This window comes from Phoca vitulina, unplaced genomic scaffold, assembly GCF_004348235.1.
Source record: "Phoca vitulina isolate PV1807 unplaced genomic scaffold, GSC_HSeal_1.0 scaffold47, whole genome shotgun sequence".
Taxonomy (NCBI): Eukaryota; Metazoa; Chordata; class Mammalia; order Carnivora; family Phocidae; genus Phoca; species Phoca vitulina.
This window is the reverse complement of record NW_022589750.1, coordinates 1,869,578-1,893,903: the sequence shown is the minus strand read 5'-3', so window position 1 is coordinate 1,893,903 and position 24,326 is coordinate 1,869,578. Positions and strand designations below refer to the sequence as shown.

The following is a 24,326-nucleotide window of genomic DNA, read 5'->3' as shown; positions in this document are numbered from 1 at the left end:
TAAATCCTATAGATTATGCTGGTATTTTTGTTTTATAAGGCAGCTGAGCTGGCTGGGTCCTGGTCACAAGTTTCAGTCAGTCTTCTGTGGCCAGTTCTGTTTCTCAGGTCTTTGTAATGCTGTTTGGATCTGTCCCTGCATGTGTCACCCAGGGGCCAGGCTGGAACCTGCATGGTGGCTTGTCTCTTAATGCAGTTCTCAAAGTCTTTGGCAGTCTGTTTGTGATCTGACTTTGCATGTGCAGTTCAGGAGTGATCTCAGCAGATCACAGACAACATTCTGGTGTTCCTTTCCTGAGCTCCTCCCTTACGAGGTGCTTTCCAGTTTTCTGCCATTTCTCTTTTTGGTCCTCCCACCAGGGTAAACTAATCCCCAAACTTGTTGTTTCTTGTATTTTTGATTTTAGACATTCTGACAGGTGTGAGGTGAAATCTCGTAGTTTTGATTTGCATTTCCCTGATGTGATGTTGAGCATCTTTTCATGTGTCTGTTGGCCAGCTGGATGTCTTCTTTGGAGAAATGCCTGTTCGTGTCTTCTGCCCAATTTTTAACTGGAGTATTTGTTTTTTTGGTGTTGAATTTTATAAGTTCTTTATATATTTTGGATACTGACCCTTTATTGGATCTATCATTTAAAAATATCTTCTCCTATTCAGTAGATTGTCTTTTAGTTTTGTTGATTGTTTCCTTTGCTACACAGAAGCTTTTTATTTTGATGTAGTCCCAGTAGTTTATTTTTGCTTTTGTTTCCCTTGCCTCAGGAGACACATCTAGAAAAATGTTGTTATGGCCAATGTCAGAGACATTATTGCCTGTGCTCTCTTCCAGGATTTTTATGGTTTCAGGTCTCACATTTAGGTCTTTAATCCATTTGAATTTATTTTTGTGTATGGTGTAAGAAAGTGGTCTAATTTCATTCTTTTGCATGGAGCTACCCAGTTTTCCCAACACCATTTGTTGAAGAGACTGTCTTTTTCCAACTGGATATTCCTTCCTACTTAGTTGAAGATTAAGTGACCATGTAAGTGTGGGTTTATTTGGGGGCTTTCTATTCTGTTCCATTGATCTGTGTATCTATTTTTGTGCCAGTACCATACTGTTTTGATTACTATAGCTTTGTAGTATATCTTGATATCTAGGATTGTGATACCTCCAGTTTTTTTCTTCTCTTTCAAGATTGCTGTGGCTAGGGGAGCCTGGGTGGCTCAGTCGTTAAGCGTCTGCCTTCAGCTCAGGTCGTGATCCCAGAGTCCTGGGATCAAGCCCCACACTGGGCTTCCTGCTCGGCAGGAAGCCTGCTTCTCCCTCTCCTGCTCCCCCTGCTTGTGTTCCCTCTCTTGCTGTGTGTCTCTCTCTGTCAAATAAATAAATAAATAAATAAATTTTAAAAAATCTTTAAAATAAAAAAAGAGTGCTGTGGCTATTTGAGGCCTTTCATGGTTCCATACAAATTTTAGGATTGTTCTAGTTCTGTGAAAAATGCTGTTGGGGGGCGCCTGGGTGGCTCAGTTGGTTAAGCGACTGCCTTCGGCTCAGGTCATGATCCTGGAGTCCCGGGATCGAGTCCTGCATCGGACTCCCTGCTCAGCAGGGAGTCTGCTTCTCCCTCTGATCCTCCCATCTCTCATGCTCTCTCTCTCTGTCTCATTCTCTCTCTCAAATAAATAAATAAAATCTTTAATAAAAAAAAAATGCTGTTGGTATTTTGATAGGAATTGCATTAAATCTGCAGATTGCTTTGGCTAGTATGGATATTTTAACTATATTTGTTTTTCCAATCCATGAATATGGAATATCTTTTCATTTGTTTGTGTCATCTTCAATTTCCTTCATTGGTGTTTTCTAATTTTCAGAGTACAAGTCTTTTACCTCCTTGGTTAAATTTATTCCCAGGTATTTTATTCTTTTCGGTGCAATTGTAAATGGGATTGTTTTCTTAATTTCTGTTTCGCCTACTTCATTATTGGTATGTAGAAATGTAATGAATTTCTGTATATTGATTTTGTATCCTGTGACCTTAACTGTATTCATTTAACAGTTGTAGTAGCTTTTTGGGGGAGTCTTTAGGGTTTTCTATATAGTATGTTATCTGCAAATAGTGAAAGTTTTACTTCTTCCTTACCAATTTGGATGCTTTTATTTCTTTTTCTTGTCTGATTGCTGTAACTAGGACTTCCAGTATGTTGAATGAAAGTGGTGAGTGTGGACATCCTTGTCTTGTTCCTGACCTTAGGGGGAAAAGCTCTCAGTTTTTCACCATTGAGTACGATGTTAGCTGCAAGTTTTTCATATATGGCCTTTATTATGTTGAAGTATGTTCCCTCTAAAACTACTTTATTGAGGGTTTTTATCATGAATGGATGTTGTACTTTGTTAAATGCACTTATTGAAGTGATCATATGGTTTTATCCTTTCTCTTGTTAATGTGATGTATCCCATTGATTGATTTGTGAATATTGAAACACACTTGCATTGTGGTGAATGACTTTTTAAATGTATTGTTAGATTTGGTTTGCTAATATTTTATTGAGGATTTTTGCATCTGTGTTCATCAGGGATATTGGTTTTGGTATCAGGGTAATGCTGGCCTCATAGAATAAATTTGGAAGCTTTTCTTCTTTTTCTATTTTTTTGGAAGAGTTTGAGGAGAATAGGTGTTAACTCTTTTTAAATGTTTGGCAGAATTCACCTGTCTAGCTATCTGGTCCTGCACTTTTGTTTGTTGGGAGTTTTTTCATTACTGATTCAATTTCCTTGCTGGTAATCAGTCTGCTCAAATTTTCTATTTCCTCCTGATTCAATTTTGGGAGGTTATATGTTTCTAGAAATTTATCCATTTCTTCTAGGTTGTCCAATTTGTTGGCATATAATCTTTCATAATGTTCTTTTATAAGCTGTTGTATTTCTGTAGTGTTGGTTGTTATTTCTCCTCTTCCATTTCTGATTTTGTTTGAGTCCTCCCGCCCTACCCCCTGCTTTTTTTGATGAGTCTGGCTAAAAGCTTATTAATTTTGTTGATCTTTTCAAAGAACCAGCTCCTGGTTTCATTGTTCTGTTCTTTTGGTTTTTTAGTTTCTATTTCATTTATTTCTACCCTAATCTTTATTTCCTTCCTTCTACTGTTTTTGGGTTTTGTTTGTTCTTCTTTTCTGGCTCTTTTAGGTGTAAGGTTAGGTTGCTTATTTAAAATTTTTCTTGCTTTGGGGCACCTGGGTGGCTCAGTTGGTTAAGCCTCTGCCTTTGGCTCAGGTCATGATCCCAGGATCCTGGGACAAACCCTGCATCGGGCTCCCTGCTCAGCGGGGAGCCTGCTTCTCCCTCTCCCTCTGCAGCTCCCCTTTGCTTGTGCTCTCTTGCGCTCTCTCTCTCTCTGTCAAATAAAGAAATAAAATCTTAAAAAAATTTTTTTTCTTGCTTCTTGAGGTAGGCCTGTGTTGCTATAAACTTCCCTCTTAGAACGGTTTTTGCTGCATCCTAAAGATTTTGGACCACTGTGTTTCCATTTTCATTTGTCTCTGTGTGGTTTTTTTTTTTATTTCCTCTTTGATTTCTTGGTTGACCCATTTATTGTTTAGTAGCATGTTATTTAACCTCCATGTGTTTGTGTTCTTTCCAGATTTTTTCTTGTGGTTTGTTGTCACGCACTAAAATAAAGTTCTCAGACACCGATCCGAGCAGCCATGTAGGTCTGCCCCTGCAAGGGAGAGTAGCAGCAGCTGGATTCTGCACATAGCTTTTATTTTATTTTTTTATCAGAAAAGCAAGGACAGATGCATCAGAGCATGGGAAAGGAGTACCAAGGGATGGCAACTATCTTGGAGCCATAAAGCAGGCCTGCACGCTTCCCTATGCGCTGGCATGCCAGGGAGGCAGTCATGGGATAAGGGAGGAGCGGGATTTTGTGCTAGCAACTGCCAGATGCAGGAAGGGAGACTGAGGGTTACATTCTTTCATAGCTCTAAACCTATGCCCTGCCCCAGGGGATCATGGGATCCTGTTCGTACCAGGCCATTGCGTTCAATTGCCTGAGACCAGGAATGCTACTGACGTTTCCTTCCACAGTCACCCTTTAGGGCTTACAATACACTTTCTAAGAATGACCCAGGAGACCATGGGATCCTGCTCCTACTGGGCCATTGCCCAGGAACACTGAGAACAGGAACACTGCTGACGTTTCAGCTGCTTCCACAATCACTCCTTAGGGCTTACAATACACTTTCTAAGAATAACTCCACAGTGGTTGGATTCTAGTTTCATAGCATTGTGATCAGTGATCAGAAAGGATGAATGGTGTGACTTCAGTCTTTTCAAATTTGTTGAGACTTGTGGCCTAATATGTGATTTATTCTGGAGAATGTTCCATGTGCACTTGAAAAGAATGTGTATTCTGCTGTTTCCAGATGGAATGTTCTAAATGTTCTGACTATATCTGTTAGATCCATCTGGTCCAATGTGTCATTCAAAGCTACCGTTTCCTTGTTGATCTTCTGTTTGGATCTTGACAGTTTTGCGAAGCGCTGGTCAGGTATTTTGTAGAATACCCCTCTACTGGGATTTGTCTGATGTTTTTTTCTCATGATTAGATGTAGGTTATGAGTTTGGAAGAGGAAGCCCACAGAGGTAAAATGCCATTCCTATCATATCAAGGGTATATATAATCAATATGACTTATCACTATTGATCAGGTTTTGTTTTGTCAGGTTTCTCCACTGTAAAGTTACTCTTTTCCCCCCTTCCCATATTGAACTCTTTGGAAGTCACAATGAGTAGTCCACACTTAAAGGATGGTGAGTTATGCTCTCTTTTCTTCAGACCAGAGTATATACATAAATTGCTTGGAATTCTTCTGTATGGAAGATTTGTATTTTCTTCCTCATTTATTTATTTATTTGATCATTTATTTGTATCATGAGTATGAACTCATGGATATTTATAATTTGAGTTATAACCTAATACTGCTTTATTCATTTTATTGCTCAAATTGTTCCAGCTTTGGCCATTGGAAACATTTTCAGTAGGTTCCTATGTTCCCTTAAATATACTCCCATCGTGTGTGTGTGTGTGTGTGTGTGTGTGTGTGTGTGTGTGTGTGTTTCTCTGAGCATTTCCTTACTTTCTGCCATTACAAGATACTCCAAGCTAGTCTTTTTTTTTTTTAAAGATTTTATTTATTTCTTTGACAGAGAGAGATACAGCGAGAGAGGGAACACAAGCAGGGGGAGTGGGAGAGGGAGAAGCAGGCTTCCTGCGGAGCAGGCAGCCTGATGTGGGGCTTGATCCCAGAACCCTGGGATCATGACCTGAGCCGAAGGCAGACGCTTAACGACTGAGCCACCCAGGCGCCCCTCCAAGCTAGTCTTACATAGTTTCTGCTCTAGTCCTAGAATCAGCCACCTCCCTAAGTAGTCGTAATTCTTTTTATTAGAGCATGACATTTAAATCCAGGGTCTGAGCATGTTGCTTCTGGAGTGTCAATGGTTCTAAACCCGCTCAGCTGATTGCACAATGGGGTGTGTGTGTGTGTGTGTGTATAAATTATAGAATTTCCACATTATAAAAAATTACATATATATTATAGAATTTCCACCATTATAAAAACAAAGTATTTACATTCTATTATGTGACCTTTATTCTCACCATTGTTTTCATTCATCTTAGTTTTACAGTACATAAATATGTAATGCTTACCACCAGTCATTATAGATATATAATAATATAATATATAATAATGTAGAAATAAATACATAACATATACAATAAATATGTATAATTTATCCATAACTACTTCTATAGAAGTATCTATATTAAGCTAAACACGAGGGGTGGCTGGGTGGCTCAGTTGGTTAAGTGTCTGCCTTCGGCTCAGGTCATGGTCCCAGGATCCTGGGATCGAGCCCCGCATTGGGCTCCCTGCTCAGCGGGAAGCCTGCTTCTCCCTCTGCCTCTCCCCCTGTTTGTGCGCTCTCTTTCTCTCAAATAAATAAATAAAATCTTAAACAAAAAAACTAAACATGAGCTCATACTGATATCTCAAACTCTAATTCATGACCTCCAATACTGTTTTCTAGTAATTGGTATGGTAAGTTTATTTATATTTATTATCACATATATATTTATCTCTGGTTCCATCGTATGATTTTGTTTATGTGTATATGTATGTATACATGTATATGTATATATATATTTGTATCTTAATTATCTATGTCCATATATCACTTACCTGTTTACAATCTCACACACACACACGTAGCCACAGAGGGGTTTAATTTATTTCACTATGTGGCCTGCTTGCTTTGCTTTTCATTGTACTTTTATAGATATTCAGGGGGGTTGTATGTTTGTCCTAGTAGTTCCTAGTATAATTATATCCCAAATAATTCAGACAGTAGGTACTAGTTCCTTACTAGGAGCAATGCTAAAGTTAGCTTGTGTACTATTCCTCTTACATTTTCTCCACCACCCAAATTTAGCTAATATTAGTTTTTTTAGTGTTTATCATTTTTACTGTTAAATATGCTTATACTTTCACTACTTGAGGCTTATTCAGCTTTCCATTTTCTCTCCCCATTCCTTCATTTTATTGGTTATACAATTTCCACCTTATCAAAACAAAGTAGTGACATTCTATCGCGTGACCTTTGTCCCATCACTGTTTTCACCTCCGGTCTGTAGTATGTGTGTGCAGTGCTTACCGCCAGCTCTTCTGCCGACCTTTCCCTCAGCTGGCTGCAACTTGTTCTCTGTGCCTGTTTCGTGCCGTTGCCACAAGAAGATCTAGTGAGAGCAACAGTCCTTGACTTCTCCTGTGTCCAAAACTGTCTGGTGAATTTCGGGGGTGTATATTTTTACCCAAACCATGAAAACATATTTCCAGTGAATGTTTTCTGTAGAAACGTTTTGTGCTATTTTTCATATTTTAAAAATACATACTATCTCTATTTCAATGCTGTATTAATTCCTTTTTAAAATTCATATTTGAATGAGTCAGATTTTTCTCTCTCAACTATTTGCAGAAATTTCCTGTTGGTATTGAGTTATGGAATAGCCTTCCAGAGTGTGCAGCTCAAGGGGTCCCTTTCCTATTTCTAGAAAGATGGGTTATTTCTTTAAATATGGTACTTTTATGTATCTACACCTCCTCAGTTTTCCCAAACCTGAGTGTGTCCAACAAGGCTTGGCCCCTTCATGGAGTACTGTTACCAGGGGACCCAGCTCATGCCTTTCAGTGCTGCCCCCTCCCCTTCCAGTCTGATTACTTCTGGGTTCTGCCACTCGTAGACCCCGCTCATCACTCCTTCTCCCACCGAGCTGCTCTCAGGCCTTTCTGCAGAGCTCTCTGGGCAGCTCTGTTGGTATAGACTGCTTTTGGATACATTTACACATAATTTTAAGTTTGAAGCATTTCTCTGTCACCTAGATTATTGAAACTGGGTTTTTAATTCCCTTTGTGGTTCTTTATAGTTTCCAAGAGGAGTAGTGTGTGTGTGTGTGTGTGTGTGTGTGTGTATGTGCACGTGTATGTAATTTAACCACTTGAGATCCTCAGTTAAAGAACTAATGAGGGGTGCCTCATTAGGTGGCTCAGTCGGTTAAGCATCCAACTCTTGCTTTCAGCTCAGATCATGATCTCAGAGTCATGAGATCAAGCCCCATGTGGGGCTCTGTGCTGAGCATGGACACTGCTTACACTGCTTAAGATTCTCTTTCTCTCCCTCTGCCTCCCCCCGACCCCTGGTCTTGTGCTTGCTCTCTCAAAAAAAAAAGAACTAGTGAAAGATGTATTTCATTGAGAAGAAATAGGATCTCAGAAGTAAGGCATGGAATGCCAGGGGCACCAAAAGATAAAAATATGTGGTCCAATGTAATTAACTTCTTTACTTAAAAGGATTTTTATTAACTATTGGCTGGAAGGAGACAATCATAATAACTATTTTTTCTATATTTAAATAAAGATGTAGTTCTATTTTTAACTTTTGCGGAACCTCCGTACCGTTTTCCAGAGTGTCTCACCAGTTTGCATTCTCACCAACAGTGTGAGAGGGTTCCCCTTTCTCTGCATCCTCACCAACATCTGATGTTTCCTGTGTTGTTAATTTTTAGCCATTCTCACTGGTGTGAGGTGGTATCTCGTGATTTTGATTTGCATTTTCCTGATGATGAGTGATGTTGAACAAATAAAGATGTTACTTAAAACTTCAGGCTTACTAAAAAGTTGTTTTCTGGTTTGGTCAGAGAATTTATATATATTTTGAATGCTTTTAGATTTTACAGGAAAATTTATAGTTAGATTTTTGAGGGGCACCTGGGTGGCTCAGTCGGTGAAGCGTCTGCCTTCAGCTCAGGTCATGATCTCGGGGTCCTGGGATCAGCCCCACATCAGGCTCCCTGAGCAGGGAGCCTGCTTCTCCCTCTCCCTCTGCTGCTCCCCCTGCTTGTGCTCACTCTCTCTGTCAAATAAAGAAATAAAGATTTTATTTCTTTATTTGACAGATGGAGACACAGCAAGAGAGGGAACACAAGCAGGGGGAGTGGGAGAGGGAGAAGCAGGCTTCCCGCTGAGCAGGGAGCCCGATGCGGGGCTCGATCCCAGGACCCTGGGATCATGACCTGAGCCGAAGGCAGACGCTTAATGACTGAGCCACCCAGGCGCCCCATAAATAAAATCTTTTTAAAAAAGATTTTTGATAAAAAAAAATGTCAATAACAAACAAATAAATAATCCCCCTCCCCGATAAGTGGTAATAGAAAGTGTGGGTGAATTCTTGCAGAATCTGGCAGTGGGAAAACTTTTGTAACCATGACCAAAATTCCAGCAGCCGTAAAGAAAGAAGATGAACTTGACTCTGTAAATACAAATACACAGAGAAATACAATTGATGACTTCTAATTCAGAAGAGAGGGGAAAGGATAATATAGAAACATTGCCAGTTAAATAGAAAACAGAATAAAAAGCAAATAAAAGGTGGAAAAACATTATGCTCATAATAAGATGGAGAAATAAGTCCAAATATATCAATATTTCCAATACATATAAAATTACCTGCAAAAAGTTAGAGATGATGTTATATTGGATTATAAAAGTAAAATCTATGTGTATATTTAGAAGAGATATCTGGAACAAAACCATGCTGGAGCACTGAAAAAAAAAAAAAGGATGGCAAAAGATAAGCCCTGTAGGGGCGCCTGGGTGGCTCATTCGTTAAGCGTCTGCCTTCGGCTCAGGTCATGATCTCGGGGTCCTGGGATCGAGCCTCGGGGTCCTGGGATCAAGCCCCTCATCGGGCTCCCTGCTCAGCAGGAAGCCTGCTTCTCCCTCCCCCACTCCCCCTGCTTGTGTTCCCTCTCTCAATGTGTCTCTCTCTGTCAAAAAAAAAAAAAAAAAAAAAATGCCCCATAAATACTAACCAAAAAATATCTGTTATAACCCTTTTAATATCATGCAAAGTAGAAGGCAAGAAAGCACTAACAAGGATAAAGAGAGACACTGTGTAATGCCAAAAGGAACAATCACCAAAATAATAGAGCAATTATAAACTTGTATAGGCTCAACACTCGAAATATATAAGGCAAAAGTTAATAAAATTGGAAGGATAAATGGATAAATGCTTAATCTCTGTGGGAGAATTTAGGCATACCTCTTGTGTGAGAATCTGGTAGGTTAAAGCCAACTTAAAAAATAAAAAAAGCAACCTTATCGTAACAATAGCTAGCCCTCCAAGGTCCTGGAGACCTTGCTTTTAACATGCACACATTCCTTAGAGACTTATGCTATCCCTAACCCCCAACTAAAAACCTAGGTCAGCTCTTTCTGCCTACAGGTCCTGTCCCTGTGCTTTAATAAAAATGCCTTTTTGCACTGAAAAAAAAAAAAAAAAACATAGGAGTTGATTTCTCTTTAACATGGAAAAAATATATAAATACAAAGCCAACATCTTTCTTACTGGGGGAAAAATAGAGGCATTCCTACTAGTCAGAGAAAAGGCAGAATTGTTCCCTATCTCCATTATAATTTAACAGTGTGTTGGAGAGATTAGCCAGCATGGCAGGTGGGGAGAAGTGGCAGCGAAATTTAAAGATAGGAAGAAGTAAATTTATCTTTATTTGCAGATTATATCATATATATCTGGAATATCCAGAAAAAGTAAATGGAAAACTACTAAACACAAAATGGAAATTTAGTAAAATAGCCAAATACATTATTAAACACAGAAATCAAAAGCCTTCCTATAGAAAGCAACAACTAGTAGGAAAAAACAATGAGAGACCACATTTACAATACCAATAAAGTAAAATTACTACGTATAATCTTAACAAGAAATGTACAAAACCAACATGAGAAAATTATAAAATACTCTCCAAAGACAAAAGTCAGGCTTGACCAAGTGGAAAGACATGTCATGTTTATGAACAGAAAGATTCAACACCCTGTTGATTACCCCTAAGTTAATTTTTTTTTTTTTTTGAGATTTTATTTACTTATTTGACAGAGAGAGAGACAGAGAGGGAACACAAGCAGGGGAAGTGGGAGAGGGAGAAGCAGGCTTCCCGCGGAGCAGGGAACCCGATGCAGGGCTCGATCCCAGGACCCTGGGACCATGACCTGAGCCGAAGGCAGACGCCTAACGACAGAGCCACCCAGGTGCCCCACCCCTAAGTTAATTTTAAAAGATAGTGCAGTCCTAATAAATGTACAGCTAATCTCTTCTACACCTAAAAAACTGATAATAACCTTTTGTGGGGGGAGAATAAAGTAGCAAAAATACCAGGAAATCTCTGAGAAATAAGGGCAGTGGGGCCATAATCAGAGCCAGTCAAATACTAAATACCTTGTAAAGTCTCCATCATCAAAATTGTGGTGTTGGTGCACAAGTAAATAGTCAGATCAATGAGACATTGTACAAATATAGAAATTGATATAAGAGCATAAGACAAATTATATATATTAAATATTTCATCTATACTTGTTGTGGAAAAGGACTTTTAAATAAGTGATGTTGAGACAATTGGATAGCCACATGGAGAAAGGTAAAATTGGAACCATTCTTCAAACCATAAAGTAGGGAAACTTCGAAATGAGTCAAGTAACTAAATGTAAAAAAACAATAACAAACAAATAAATAATCCCCCTCCCCCATAAGAGGTAATAGAAAGTGTGGGTGAATTCTTGCAGAATCTGGCAGTGGGAAAACTTTTGTAACCATGACCAAAATTCCAGCAGCCATAAAGAAAGAAGATGAACTTGACTCTGTAAATACAAAACAAATAAACAAACCTTCTGCACAGCAAAACCCCACAAATGAAGTAAAAAGACAAACGGTAAACTAGGAAATAATTCGCAACTTGTACCACAAAAGGCTATTATCTTTAATATATACTGAACTTACAAAATTTGAGAAGAAACAGACCAGTAACCCCATAGGAAAAAAAATGAGTGAAATATCTATATAGTTTATAGAAAAAGAAATTTAAATGGCCCTTATACATATGAAAAGATTTCCATCTTGCTCGTAGTAAGGGAAATGCAAATTAGAATCATACCAAAGTGTCATTTCTCTCCTCTCAGATTTGCAAAGATCCAAAAGCTTGGCAACTCCCTGTTGGCAAGGCCGTAGGGAAACAAACACTCCTGCACGTTGGTGTGAATGCAAAATGGGAATTGGGCAATCTGTAGCAAAATCATGCATGAATTTGCCTTTTTTTTTTTTTTTTAAAGATTTTATTTATTTACTCGAGAGAGAGAATGAGAGAGAGAGAGAGAGCACATGAAAGGAGGGAGGGTCAGAGGGAGAAGCAGACTCCCTGCTGAGCAGGGAGCCCGATGCGGGACTCGATCCTGGCACTCCAGGATCATGACCTGAGCCGAAGGCAGTCGCTTAACCAACTGAGCCACCCAGGCGCCCGAATTTGCCTTTTGAAACAGAAATCCCACTTGTAGGAATCTATCCCCAAAGTATGTGGACAAAAAGGAGAAATGATGTAAGTATAAAACTCTTAATTGTAGCACTTTGTAATAGCAAAAGACTCACAGGAAACCCAAATACTCTTCAACAGGGGGCTGGCTTATGGATATGGAAATGCCAAAAGTAAAAAGAGAAAAATACAACATTAGACATTAACAACAACAAAGAGGCTGATCTAGCCTGAAGACCCACCAGGAAGGTAACATAATTCTAAATTTCCTTTGTACCTAATAACATAGTCTGAGAATAGGTAATGCAAAAATTGGCATAACTGTAATGAAAAATAGACATCCTCAGTTTTAGAAAGAAATTATATCACACCTATCTCAGTAACTGATGCAATGAGTAGACAGAAAATCAGTGAGGTCATAGAAAATCTGAATAACATAATTAACCAGTTTGACCTAAAACACGTGATATATATTCAAGTACATATGGAACATTTCCAGTAATTGAATAAATAGGGGCATAAAGTAAACCACAATAAATTTCAAAGGATTTTAAGTCATGCAGAGTAACTTTTCTGACCACAATCGTATTGTTTAGAATCAAATAATATAAAGATAATTAGAAAATCTCAACTATCAGTGAGATCATATGATACATGTCTTTCTCTGATTGACTTATTTTGCTCAGTATAATACCGAATTCTTTTTTCTTTTTTTAAGATTTTATTTATTCATTTGAGACACAGAGATACAGAGAGAGAGAGAGCACAAGCAGGGAGAGAGGCAGAGGGAGAGGGAGAAGCAGACTCCCCGCTGAGCAGGGAGCCCGATGCGGGGCTCCATCCCAGGACCCTGGGATCATGACCTGAGCCGAAGGCAGACGCTTAACCATCTGAGCCACCCAGGTGCCCCCCATAATACTGAATTCTTAATCTCAGGAAACAAACTGAGGGTTGCTGGAGTGGTGGGGGGGTGGGAGGGATGGGGTGGCTGGGTGATGGACATTGGGGAGGGTATGTGCTATGGTGAGTCCTGTGAATTGTGTAAGACTGTTGAATCAGAGACCTGTACCTCTGAAACAAATAATACATTATATGTTAAAAGAAAAAAAGAAGATAGCAGGAAGGGAAAAATGAAGGGGGGGGGAAATCGGAGGGGGAGATGAACCATGAGGGACTATGGACTGAGAAACAAACTGAGGGTTCTAGAGGGGAGGGGGGTGGGAGGATGGGTTAGCCTGGTGATGGGTATTAAGGAGGGCACGTACTGCATGGAGCACTGGGTGTTATATGCAAACAATGAATCATGGAACACTACATCAAAAACTAATGATGTAATGTATGGTGATTAACATAACATAATAAAAAAAAATCTCAAATATAGGGAAATGAAGCAGTATGTTTAAAAAAAAAAAAAGAACCAACAAAAAACCATGGGTCTACAAAGAAATAATACTGAAAATTAAAAAAGTATTTTAACTAAATATTAATGAAAATATATGTCAAAACATGCAGTTAGAACTATGTTTAAAGGAAGATTTAAAACATTAAATGAAGGGCGCCTGGGTGGCTCAGTTGGTTAAGCATCGGCCTTCGGCTCAGGTCATGATCCTGGAGTCCCAGGATCAAGTCCCACATTGGGCTCCCAGCTCAGCAGGGAGTCTGCTTCTCCCTCTGACCCCCCCCCCTCATGTGCTCTCTCTCTCACATAAATAAATAAAATCTTTAAGAAAAAAAATTAAATGAAAATAGAAAAGGTCCAGGCTCAGTAGCAACCATTTGCATATCATCTCATGAAGTCAGAAAAATAATACCAAATAAACTCAAAGAAAGTGGAAAAGAGCAAATAGTAATGAGCAGAAATTAATAAAATAGAAACAAACTCAGGGAATATTTAAAAAGCAAAAGTTTGTGATTTTAAAATACTGCTAACATTTATAACAGCCAGGCAAAACTCATATAGCAATGAAAGTAAACAAATTATTGCTAAATGCAGCATAGATGAATCTCACAAACAAATGTTGAGCAAAAAGAAAAGCCAGAGCAAAAGACTATATACTGTGTGATTCCATTAATACAAGACTATCTGTGGTATTAAAAGTAAAACTAACAGCTAGCTTTGAGGAGGTAGGAAAGAGATGCAATTGGAGAAGATACCAGGAGGGGACTTTGGGGATGCTGGACGTTTCTGTTTCTTGAATAAATACTAGTTCCATGGGGCTGTTCATCCCGGGATAATTCACTGACCGGTACACTTGTGAGCTGTGTGCTTTTCGGCAGCTTACACAGCAGTCAGGCTTGACCAAGAAGAGCCAGGAGTCATCAGAACATAGTTGCTTGACAAGGCCAGCCCCCCCCCCCCAAAAAAGAAACAAGAACAAAGAACAAACGTCTCTCTCCTTGACTCTCTCTGGCTGCCTGGAACATGAACAAGACGCCTGGAGATTCAGAAGCCATTTGCCGTCATGAAGATGAAAGCCACAAAGGCGGGCAGCCATGGACAGCCTACTACCCACACCTCCTGTAAGAAAAATAAGCCACCTGCCTCCTGGGTCCTCTCTTACTGGAAGCTGACGGCCACCGCAGCGAATGGTTTAAGGATTCCATTTTGTAAAAGTAGAAAAAGAAGTACAATTTCACCACTAAAGAGAGTAGGAGGAGGCAGACACCAGAAATTAATCCTATAGGAAATGGAGAAACAAGAATACATAGAAAACATTTAAAACCAATAAAACAAGCAAATCTCAAGCTGTATTTTTGTACAACATGGGAGAGCAAAACTACACTGCATTAGGAAGGGGTACAGTAAACACTACTTATACGGCATAGGTTGTTTTTTTAAAAAAACACCGTGAGAACCCGCCGCGGGGATGAACAGAGGGAGAGCCCTCGGAATCCCTAATTTATAGAACCTGCGGTATGAACCTCCTCGGCACCTGACGCGTAGGGCTCGCGCTGCAACATTTTATCCTTTCCGTTAAAAGCGCCAGCTGTCCTTTTTTTAAGGAACTGGGTTATTGCTTTGATCCCAGCCAATCCATAAAGTGGGAAAGGGGCCCACCTGGTCTGCAGGTGAGGCCCCGGGACCACACATTTTAACTCCCGGGTTTGTCGCCCGCGGTTGAAACAGGGAGCCCCCTGGGGGCCAGCGACGGAACAACAGGGAGGACGGGGAGGCCGCGCGGTGGGCTCCAGCCTAGGGCCAAAGAGAAGGCCTGGCGCTGGAACCCTCGGCCCGCCCTCCTCCCGCTCCGGGGCCTCCGTGTCGCCCAGCTGCAGTGGACAGGGCTCCGGGGGCATGCGCTCTGGAGCTGTGCAGGGCACCGAAGGAGTAAGTGAAGAGCTGTCCGCTGGAGGAAATCCCACCAGGATTCCTGCGGGGGCTTTGAGCCTGGTGTCACGGGGGGCAAGATGCTGGATGGGAAGTTAGGGGTGTGTGGTCCGCGTGGGGTCCCCACGAGCAGGTGTGCAAACAACAGCCGGCCCCTGTGGGCAGATCCCTCAGTAAGGGGAGGTGGTTGTAGCGGACTCTCCCCCGGGGTTAGGGTGGGATGTTCGGGTACTGGACTGAGTAACCTCAAAATGTGCCATGGGGGAGTTTAGGGTGCTTGCCCAGAAGCCTCGGGGAAGACAAGAGGGGGGATTAGAGGGAGAGAGAGAATGTCGAAGGAGAGGTGTCCCTTGTCTCATGAGCTGGTCCCCTCCTTCCCAAGCCCCACTCCTCTGTCTCACCTCCCTCACTGGAGGTGTGCCCTAAGAGCGCTGGGCCCACCCACACTCAGTCCCCCATTTGCACCTCAGTGGCCCCCTTTCCAGTAGTCTGCTTACTTCCTTCTGGGACATGTCCCCCGGTACCCCAACTTCAACAGTGTCCTTCTGTCGTGCACACACCCACAACCTCTGACTGCCCGTTTAACCTCCCTGGTTCCCTCTTTTTCTCCTGAAACTCGGTCCGTCTCCCAGGTTTTCCAGCTCTGCCTCACAAAGCCTCTCCAGAAGAACTTCTAAGCGACCAGTGCAGACATCGTCAGAGGGTATCTTTATATTACCCATCTGAGAGGGCAAGGTCTGAGCTCCAACGCCACCTCCTGCTTCCTGACACAGTGACCCGGGCTTAAAAGGTTGGCGGCATCAATAGGTGGATTTTGATGGGTCATACATGTCTGTTTCTACCTTACTAACTGTATTATGTCAACCTCATTTAAATTGCCTCAGATATTTGTGGGCATAGATACACCAAATATTTAAGATGTTTTAAGGATTCAGGCTTTTCCTTTCCTGGCCTTTGCCATCCCACAGCCCTTACCCCAGACCGGGCCTTCATTTCCTTACATTGAGATGACAGCCATAATTTTCAGATTGGTCCTTCGATCTCTACGTTTTAAGATTCATCTTTTTAACACATTGTTTTGCTCATGTCCTTATTCAAGCTTTCATTTTTCCTCTCACATGGCCCTTGATCTTGTTATATTTGATTGTATGTCATGCATTTCTTAACCTTTTAAACAATATGGGACTGGTGGAGACAAGGGCAGAGTCTACAATATCCCTGTTTTGGTCGTATGATTGGAGACGGGTGCATGGTGCAAGGGTTTCAGGAGAGCTGGTCTAGCTGCTATGGGAGAACCACTCAGGGATCCAAGCTACTGACCCACGCATTCTATCCTCCTTCCACCCCCATGGCACGTTACCTGGCCCGGGTTGGCAGAAGCCCCCTGACCAGCACATACGAAGACGCACATGGAGGCAAAATGGCAGAGCTGGGACACTCTAAGGAGACGGGGACACTGGGTAAAATCAGAAGAGTTTGAGGCCAAGAGACCAGAGCCCAGACAGCAAAAGGGATGCTCAGGCCAGAAACGTGGATATACAGAGAAGGAATAAACTGTGGTCCATGCCGAGAATGGAGAATCATTCAGGGCTAAGAAGAGAGCTATCAGGCGATGAAAAAACATGTGGGAACCTTAAATGCACCTCATAAAGTAAAAGAAGCCCGTGTGAAAGGGCTCGATACTGAATTATTTCAACTGTATAATTGTTATGGACTGAATGTTTGCGTTCCCCCACAGTTCCTATGTTGAAATCCTAACCCTCAATATGATGGTATTAGGAGGTGGGGTATTTGAGATGTAATTAGGTCATGAAGGTGGAGCCCTCTTGAATGGGATTGTGCCCTGATAAAAGAGACCCCAGAACTCTAGCTGCAGTGGGAGGACACCCTGAGAAGACCACCCATCTATGAAGCAGTTGCTTCCCAAACAGAGAATCTGCCAGTGCCTTAATCTTGGACTTTCCAGCCTCCAGAACTGTGAGAAATAAATAGTTGTTGTTTAAGCTACCTAGTCAATGGTATTTTTGTTATAGCAGCCCCAACTGACTGAGACAATGATGTTCTGAAAAAGGCAAAATTATGGGGTTGGGAGGAAGGAATAGATGGAGCACAGAGGATTTTTAGGGCAATGAAACTATTCTGTATGACACTAGAATGGGGATACATGTTATTATACATTTATCAAAGCCCATAAAGTGTACAAAACCAAGAGTGAACCCTAATGTAAACTATAGGCTTTGGGTGATAATGATGTGTCAGTGAAGGTTTATTGATTGCAACAAACGTACCACTTTGGTGTGGGGATGTTGATGGTGGGGGAGGCAGCATGGGAGTAGGGGGAATTGGGGAATTCTCTGCATTTTCTGCTCAGTTTTGCTGCAAACCTAAAATTTCTTTTAAAAATAGTCCATTGTGGAGCACCTGGGTGGCACAGCCAGTTAGGCATCTGACTCTTGATTTCAGCTCAGGTCATGATCTCAGGGTCATGAGATCGAGCCCCGCGTCGGGCTCTGCACTGGGCGTGGAGCCTGCTTGAGATTCTCGCTCTCCCTCTCCCTACCCCCGCTCTCTCCCTCTAAAAAAATAAAATGAAATAAAGTCTATTAAAATATGTACATAGGGACGTCTGGGTGGCTCAGTCGGTTGGGCATCTGCTTTTGGTTCAGGTCATGATCCCAGTGTCCTGGGATCGAGTCCCACATTAGGCTCCTTGCTCGGCGGGGAGCCTGCTTCTCCCTCTGCATGCCGCTCCCCCTGCTTATGCTCTCTCTCTCTGTCTCTGACAAATAAATAAATAAAACCTTTAAAAAACAAAATAAAATATGTACATAAAGATTTAATATTCTAATTATTTTAAGTGTACAATTGAGTGACATTAGGAAGACATGATGGTGTGTAATCATCACTTCTACTTTCAGAACGTTTTCATCATCCAAACAGAAACTTTATTCCCATTAAGCAATAACTCCCCATTTCCCCTTCCCCCAGCCCATGGTAACCTCTATTGACTTTATGAATTTGCCTATTCCAGGCACAACATAGAAGTAGACCCATACAATATTTGTCCTTTTTCATCTAGTTTATTTCACTTAGCATAATGTTTTCAAGGTTCATTCATGTTGTAGCATGTATTGGAACTTCCTTTTATGGCTGAATACTATTCCATCGTGTATATATACCACATTTTTTGATCCATTTATCTGTGTATGGACACTTAGGTTGTTTCCATCTTTGGGCCATCATGAACAATTCTGTCATGAAAATTGGTGTACAAGTATCTGTTTGAGTCCATGATTTTGATTCTTTTGAGTATATACCTCGGAGTGGAATTGCTGGATCATATGGTAATTCTATGTACAACTTTTTGAAGAATTGCCAAACTATTTTCCACAGCAGCTGTGCCATTTTACATTCCCACCAGAATGCACAAGGTTTCAATTTCTCCACATTCTCAACACTTATCACTTTCTGTTATTTTAAAATTGTGACCATCCTAGTGGGTGTTAACATAGTGATCTTATTGTGGCTTTGACTTTAATTTCCATAATGATTAATGATGCAGAATATGTTTTCACATGCTTGTTGGCTATGTGTGTCTTCTTTGGGAAAATGTCTATTCCAGTCATTTGCCAGTTTTTTAGTTGAGTTATATTACTGAGTTGTAGGAGTACTTTGTATATTCTGAATATTAATCTCTTGTCATATATATGATTTGCAAATATTTACTCCCATTACATGGGGTGTCTTTTCACTCTTGATAGTGGCCTTTGGTGCACAAAAGTTTTTTATTTGATGTAATCTATTTTATCTAATTTTTCTTTTATGCCCTGCACATTTAATGTCATATATTTTTTTAAACCATTTCCAAATCTAAGGTCATGCAGATTTTCCCTTAGGTTTTCGTCTAAGAATTTTGTAGCTTTAGATATTAAATTTAGGTCTATGATCCATTTAGAGTTAATTTTTGTATATGTGTAATGTAAGGTTCCAACTTCATTCTTTTGCATGTGGACATCCAGTTTTCCTAGACAGGACCATTTGCTGAAAAGATTTTAATCCCCACCCCTCCTGAGACTGAATGGTCTTGGCACCCTTGTTGAAAATCAGTTAACTCTATGTGGAGATTTATTTCTGTGCTCTCTATTGTATTCCATTTGTCTGTATGTCTATCTTCATGCCAGTAACACACTGTTTTGATTACTGTAGGTTTATGATAAGTTTTTAAATAGGGAAGTGTTCAAATTTGTTGTTTTTCAAGACTTTTCTTATTCAGGATCCCTTAAAATTCCATGTGAATTTTAGGATGGGTTTTTCCATTTCTGCAAAAAAGTGTTATTGGGATTTTGATAGGAATTGCATTGAAAACTGCAGAATGGTTTAGGTAGTATTGTCATCTTTAAAATATTAAGCCTTCCTATATATCTGCAAATGGTGGAAGTTTTCCTTCTACCTTGCTGATTTGGATGATTTTATTTCTTTTTCTTATCTGATTGCTGTGGCTAGGACTTCTAGTATGATGTTAAATAACAGTGGTGACAGTAGACATCCTTATCTTGCTCCTGATCTTAGGGGAAAAGTTTTCAGTTTTTCCCCATTGAGGATGATATTAGCTGTAGGTCTTTTGTATATGGCCTTTATGATGTTGAGGTGTGTTCCATCTATCCCTGCTTTGTTGAGGGTTTTTATCATGAATGGATGTTATACTTTGTCAAATGCTTTTTCTGCATCTATTGAAATGATCATATTTTTCTTATCCTTTCTTTAATTAATGTGGTATATCACACTGATTGATTTGTGACTATTGAACCATCCTGGAAACCTGAGAATAAATCCCACTTGATCATGATGCATGATTTTTTAAAATACATTGTTGGATTATGTTTGCTAGTATTTTATGGAGAATTTTTGCATCCATGTTCATTAGGGATATTGGCCTGTAGTTCTGTTTTTCAGTGGAGTCTTTATCTGGTTTTGGTATCAGAGTAATGCTGGCCACATAGAGTGAGTTTGGAAGCTTTCCTTCCTTTTCTATTTTTTGGAATAGTTTGAGAAGAATAGGTATTAACTCTTTGAATGTTTGGTAGAATTTGCCTGTGAAACCATCTGGTCCTGGACTTTTTTGTTTGTTGGGAGTTTTTTTTTTTTTTTTTTTAAGATTTTATTTATTTCAGAGAGAGAGAGAGTGAGAGCACTTAAGCATGAATGGGGGCGGGGTGCAGAGGGAGAAGCAGACTCCCTGATGAGCAGGGAGCCAGATGCGGGGCTCGATCCCAGGATCCTGGGACCATGACCCGAGCTGAAGGCAGATGCTTAACGACTGAGCCACCCAGGCGCCCCTGTTTTAAAAAAATTTTATTTAAATTCAATTAAATTAACATATATTGTATTATTAGTTTCAGGGGTAGAATTTAGTGATTCATCAGTTGCATATAACACCCAATGCTCATTACATCAAGTGCCCTCCTTAATGCCCATCACCCAATTACCTCATCCCCCCACTCCCCTTCAGCAACCCTCAGTTTGTTTCTTATAGTTAAGAGTCTCTTATGGTTTGCCTCCCTCTCTGTTTTTATTTTATTTTATTTTTCCTTCCCTTCCCCTACGTTCATCTGTTTTGTTTCTTAAATTCCACATAAGAGTGAAATCATATGGTATTTGTCTTTCTCTGACTTATTTTGCTTAGCATAGTACCCTCTAGTTCCATCCATGTCATTGCAAATGGCAAGATTTCATTCTTTTTGATGGATGAGTAATATTCCATTGTATATATATACCACACCTTCTTTACCTATTCATCTGTCGATGGACATCTGGACTCTTTCCATATTTTGGCTATTGTGGACATAGCTGCTATAAACATTGGGGTGCATGTGCCCCTTCGAATCACTACTTTTGTATCTTTTGGATAAATACCTTGAAGTACAATGGCTGGGTTATAGGGTAGTTCTCTTTTTAACTTTTTTTAAATTAATTTTTAAAAATTTTTTATTTGTTTATTTGAGAGAGAGAGCATGAGTGTGGGGAAGAGCAGAGGGAGAGGGACAAGCAGACTCCATGCTAAGCATGGAGCTTGACACAGGGCTCCATCCCACAGCCCTGAGATCATGACCTGAGGCAAAACCAAGAGTCGGACACTTTAACTGAATGTGCCACCCAGGAGCCCCTATTTTTAACATTTTGAGGAATCTCCATACTGTTTTCCAGAGTGGCTGCACCAGTTTGCATTCCACCAACAGTGCAAGATGGTTCCCCTTTCTCTGCATCCTCGCCAACATCTGTTTTTTCTGAGTTGTTAATTTTAGCCATTCTGACCGGTGTGAGGTGGTATCTCAATGTGGTTTTGATTTGTATTTCCCTGCTGTCAAGTGATGTTGAGCATTTTTTCATGTGTCTGTTAGCCATTTGTATGTCTTCTTTGGAGAAATGTCTGTTCATGTCTTCTGCCCATTTCTTGACTGGATTTTTTGTTTTTTGGGTGTTGAGTTTGTTAAGTTCTTTATATATTTTGTATTTTATAGCCCTTTATCTGATATGTCATTTCCAAATATCTTCTCCCATCCCATAGGTTGCCTTCTCGTTTTGTTGATTGTTTCCTTTGCTGTGCGAAAGTTTTTTATCCTGATGAAGTCCAATAGTTCATTTTTGCTTAATGGTCTATTGTTTTTAAAAATTTATATATAATTTATTTCTGCTCTAATCTTTATTATTTCCTTCCTTCTACTGACTTTAGGATTCGATTGTTGTTCTTTTTCTGGCTCCTTTAGGTGCAAGGTTAGGTTGCTTATTTGAGATTTTTCTTGCTTGCTAAAGTAGGCCTGTATTGCTATATACTTCCCTCTTAGGACCACTTTTGCTGCATCCCAAAGGTTTGGGACCATTGTGTTTTCATTTTCATTTGTTTCTATGTTTTGTTTTGTTTTTGTTTGTTTGTTTTTTTAGTTCTTCTTTGATTTACAGGTTGACCCATTCATTGTTTAGTAACATGTTTGACCTCCATGTATTTGTTGTCTTTCCAATTTTTTCTTGTGGTTGACTTTTAGTTTCATAGCGTTGTGGTCAGAAAAAGTGCATGGTATGATTTCAGTCTTTTTGTATTTATTGAGGCCTAATTTGTGACCTAATATGTGATCTCTTCTGGAGAATGTTCCATGTACACTTGAAAAGAATGTGTATTGTGCTGTTTTAGGATGGAATGTTCTGAATATATCTGTTAAGTCCATCTGGTCCAGGGTGCCTAAGTGGCTCAGTCGTTAGGCATCTGCCTTCGGCTCAGGTCATGATCCCAGGGTCCTGGGATTGAGCCCCACATCGGGCTCCCTGCTCTGCGGGAAGCCTGCTTCTCCCTCTCCCACTCCCCCTGCTTGTGTTCCCCCTCTCGCTGTGTCTCTCTCTGTCAAATAAATAAATAAAATCTTTAAAAAAGAAGCTTTTTATAGGTTAATTAATGGGCTTTCATACCCCCTGGTTTCTAGCTGGGTTTGTCCAATGGAGAGCCTCACCAGGAGGTCATAGGGAGGGAGAATGAAGTCAGCATGTTTATTCCCCTGGGTCCCTCCCTAAAAGTTCATTTTAGGCTGTGTGACTTGACAAAAGGACACTGTTCCTTTCAAGGAAGGCTTCCTTAGAAAGCTTTCTCTTTTCTAGGTTTAGTAACCTTTTCCTCAGGCCCATGGGTGGTGGCAGCTACAGGGCTGATGGACTCAGGATCTTGTAGCATTCCTTTGTGGGTCTCTCACCCCCTGTCCCTCCTTCATCATTGTCTCCTCCAATTATCCTGTTTTAAATGTGTCACCTGTCTTCTATTGGGTCCTTGGCTACTGCAGGGAAGCCAGCAGAATGTGAATCTCCCCTTGCCATCACTGGTATGTAGGACAGTGAAATAAAAGTTAGCAGAAGAGTTCTGATGCCCCAGGAGTACGGAGCATTGCCATTTCAGAAGAACAGGGAATGATCTGTCTTCTGAATTTGGAGGCATACTTTAAAATAGAAACTCGTGTTTGCTATTGGAGGCTTTTGAATGAAGGAATCTTACCGCAGATTTTTGAATCTAGTAAGGACTTCCAAGAAGGCCTGCAAGAATCTTAATATATTTTGCCCTGGGGGAAGGTGGGTCCACTGTCAGCTCCTCCTACTTCTCCGCCGTCCTTGACGGGTACAGAGAGGGTGTCAGTGATTCCTGTGGCTTCACATGAACAGGCAGAAGCCACGGGACTGCAGTTTTTTCCAGGCCAAACAATGGGACATCCAGCCTAAAAATGGCGGAGTATTGCACTGAAAGAACCTGCTCTAGGAGTTCTTTCGATAGGAAGGATAAGCATGAAGCTAAACACATTGCCCCAAGAACCAAACACTACTCGTATAGACCTTCGTATCCACACAAGCAACCAGTAGTGGATGGCAGAGATAACCTCTGACGAGTGACGTCAGTGGAATTTCTCATGCTCTCCTTCAGAGGATGTGTGAGAGCACAAAGTTCAAAGAGAGATAAACCACAGTAAGAGCGGCATACTGCGGGTGGGTTTTAAGTGATAATAAATTGTGATCAGATCGGCGGACAAGTGAAATGTGAAATGTAGGGATCTGGAGGCAGGGTCGGTGGACAGAACATGGTGGCAGGCTGTCAGAAAGTTCTTCTCTAAGTAGAGGTTGAGGCTCTGGAGGACAATGAATGGTAGGTTACAGAGTGGAGGGGAAGTCGGTCAGGGGTTGGAGTCAATGCGAAGATGAGAGGGCTTCCAGTTTGAGGGGAAGAAGAATCAAGGGTTTATTGGCAACAGTGTGAACTGCAGAAGACAGTCCCCGAGGGATGGCAGCAACACAACTCCGTGGACGTGCTGTGCAGCGAGTGTTGAGATCGCTCGCGGTCCCCGATTCTTGAGCATTAAGAGAGGGTGCTGAGGGTGCCTGGGTGGCTCAGTTGGTTGAGTGACTGCCTTTGGCTCAGGTCATGATCCTGGAGTCCCGGGAGCGAGTCCCACCTCGGGCTCCCTGCTCAGCGGGGAGTCTGCTTCTCCCTCTCCTGCTCCCCCCCTCTTGTGCTCTCTCTCTCTCATTCTCTCTCTCAAATAAATAAATAAAATCTTTAAAA

The 24,326-nt window shown here is 40.8% G+C and overlaps 1 protein-coding gene across 2 annotated transcripts in view; it reads left to right on the top strand.

The window, feature by feature from the left end:
* Positions 1–24,326, top strand: part of LOC116649185 (arachidonate 12-lipoxygenase, epidermal-type-like) — a 99,444-nt gene that overhangs the window by 70,461 nt on the left and 4,657 nt on the right. Inside the window, exon 1 of one of the 2 annotated variants that reach the window (XM_032431739.1) lies at positions 11,851–12,159. The exons of the other annotated variant lie outside the window; for it this stretch is intronic. The gene's annotated coding sequence lies outside the window, so the exon portion shown is untranslated. Of the gene's footprint in view, positions 1–11,850; positions 12,160–24,326 lie in introns of those variants that run through there. 2 annotated transcript variants of the gene reach the window in all.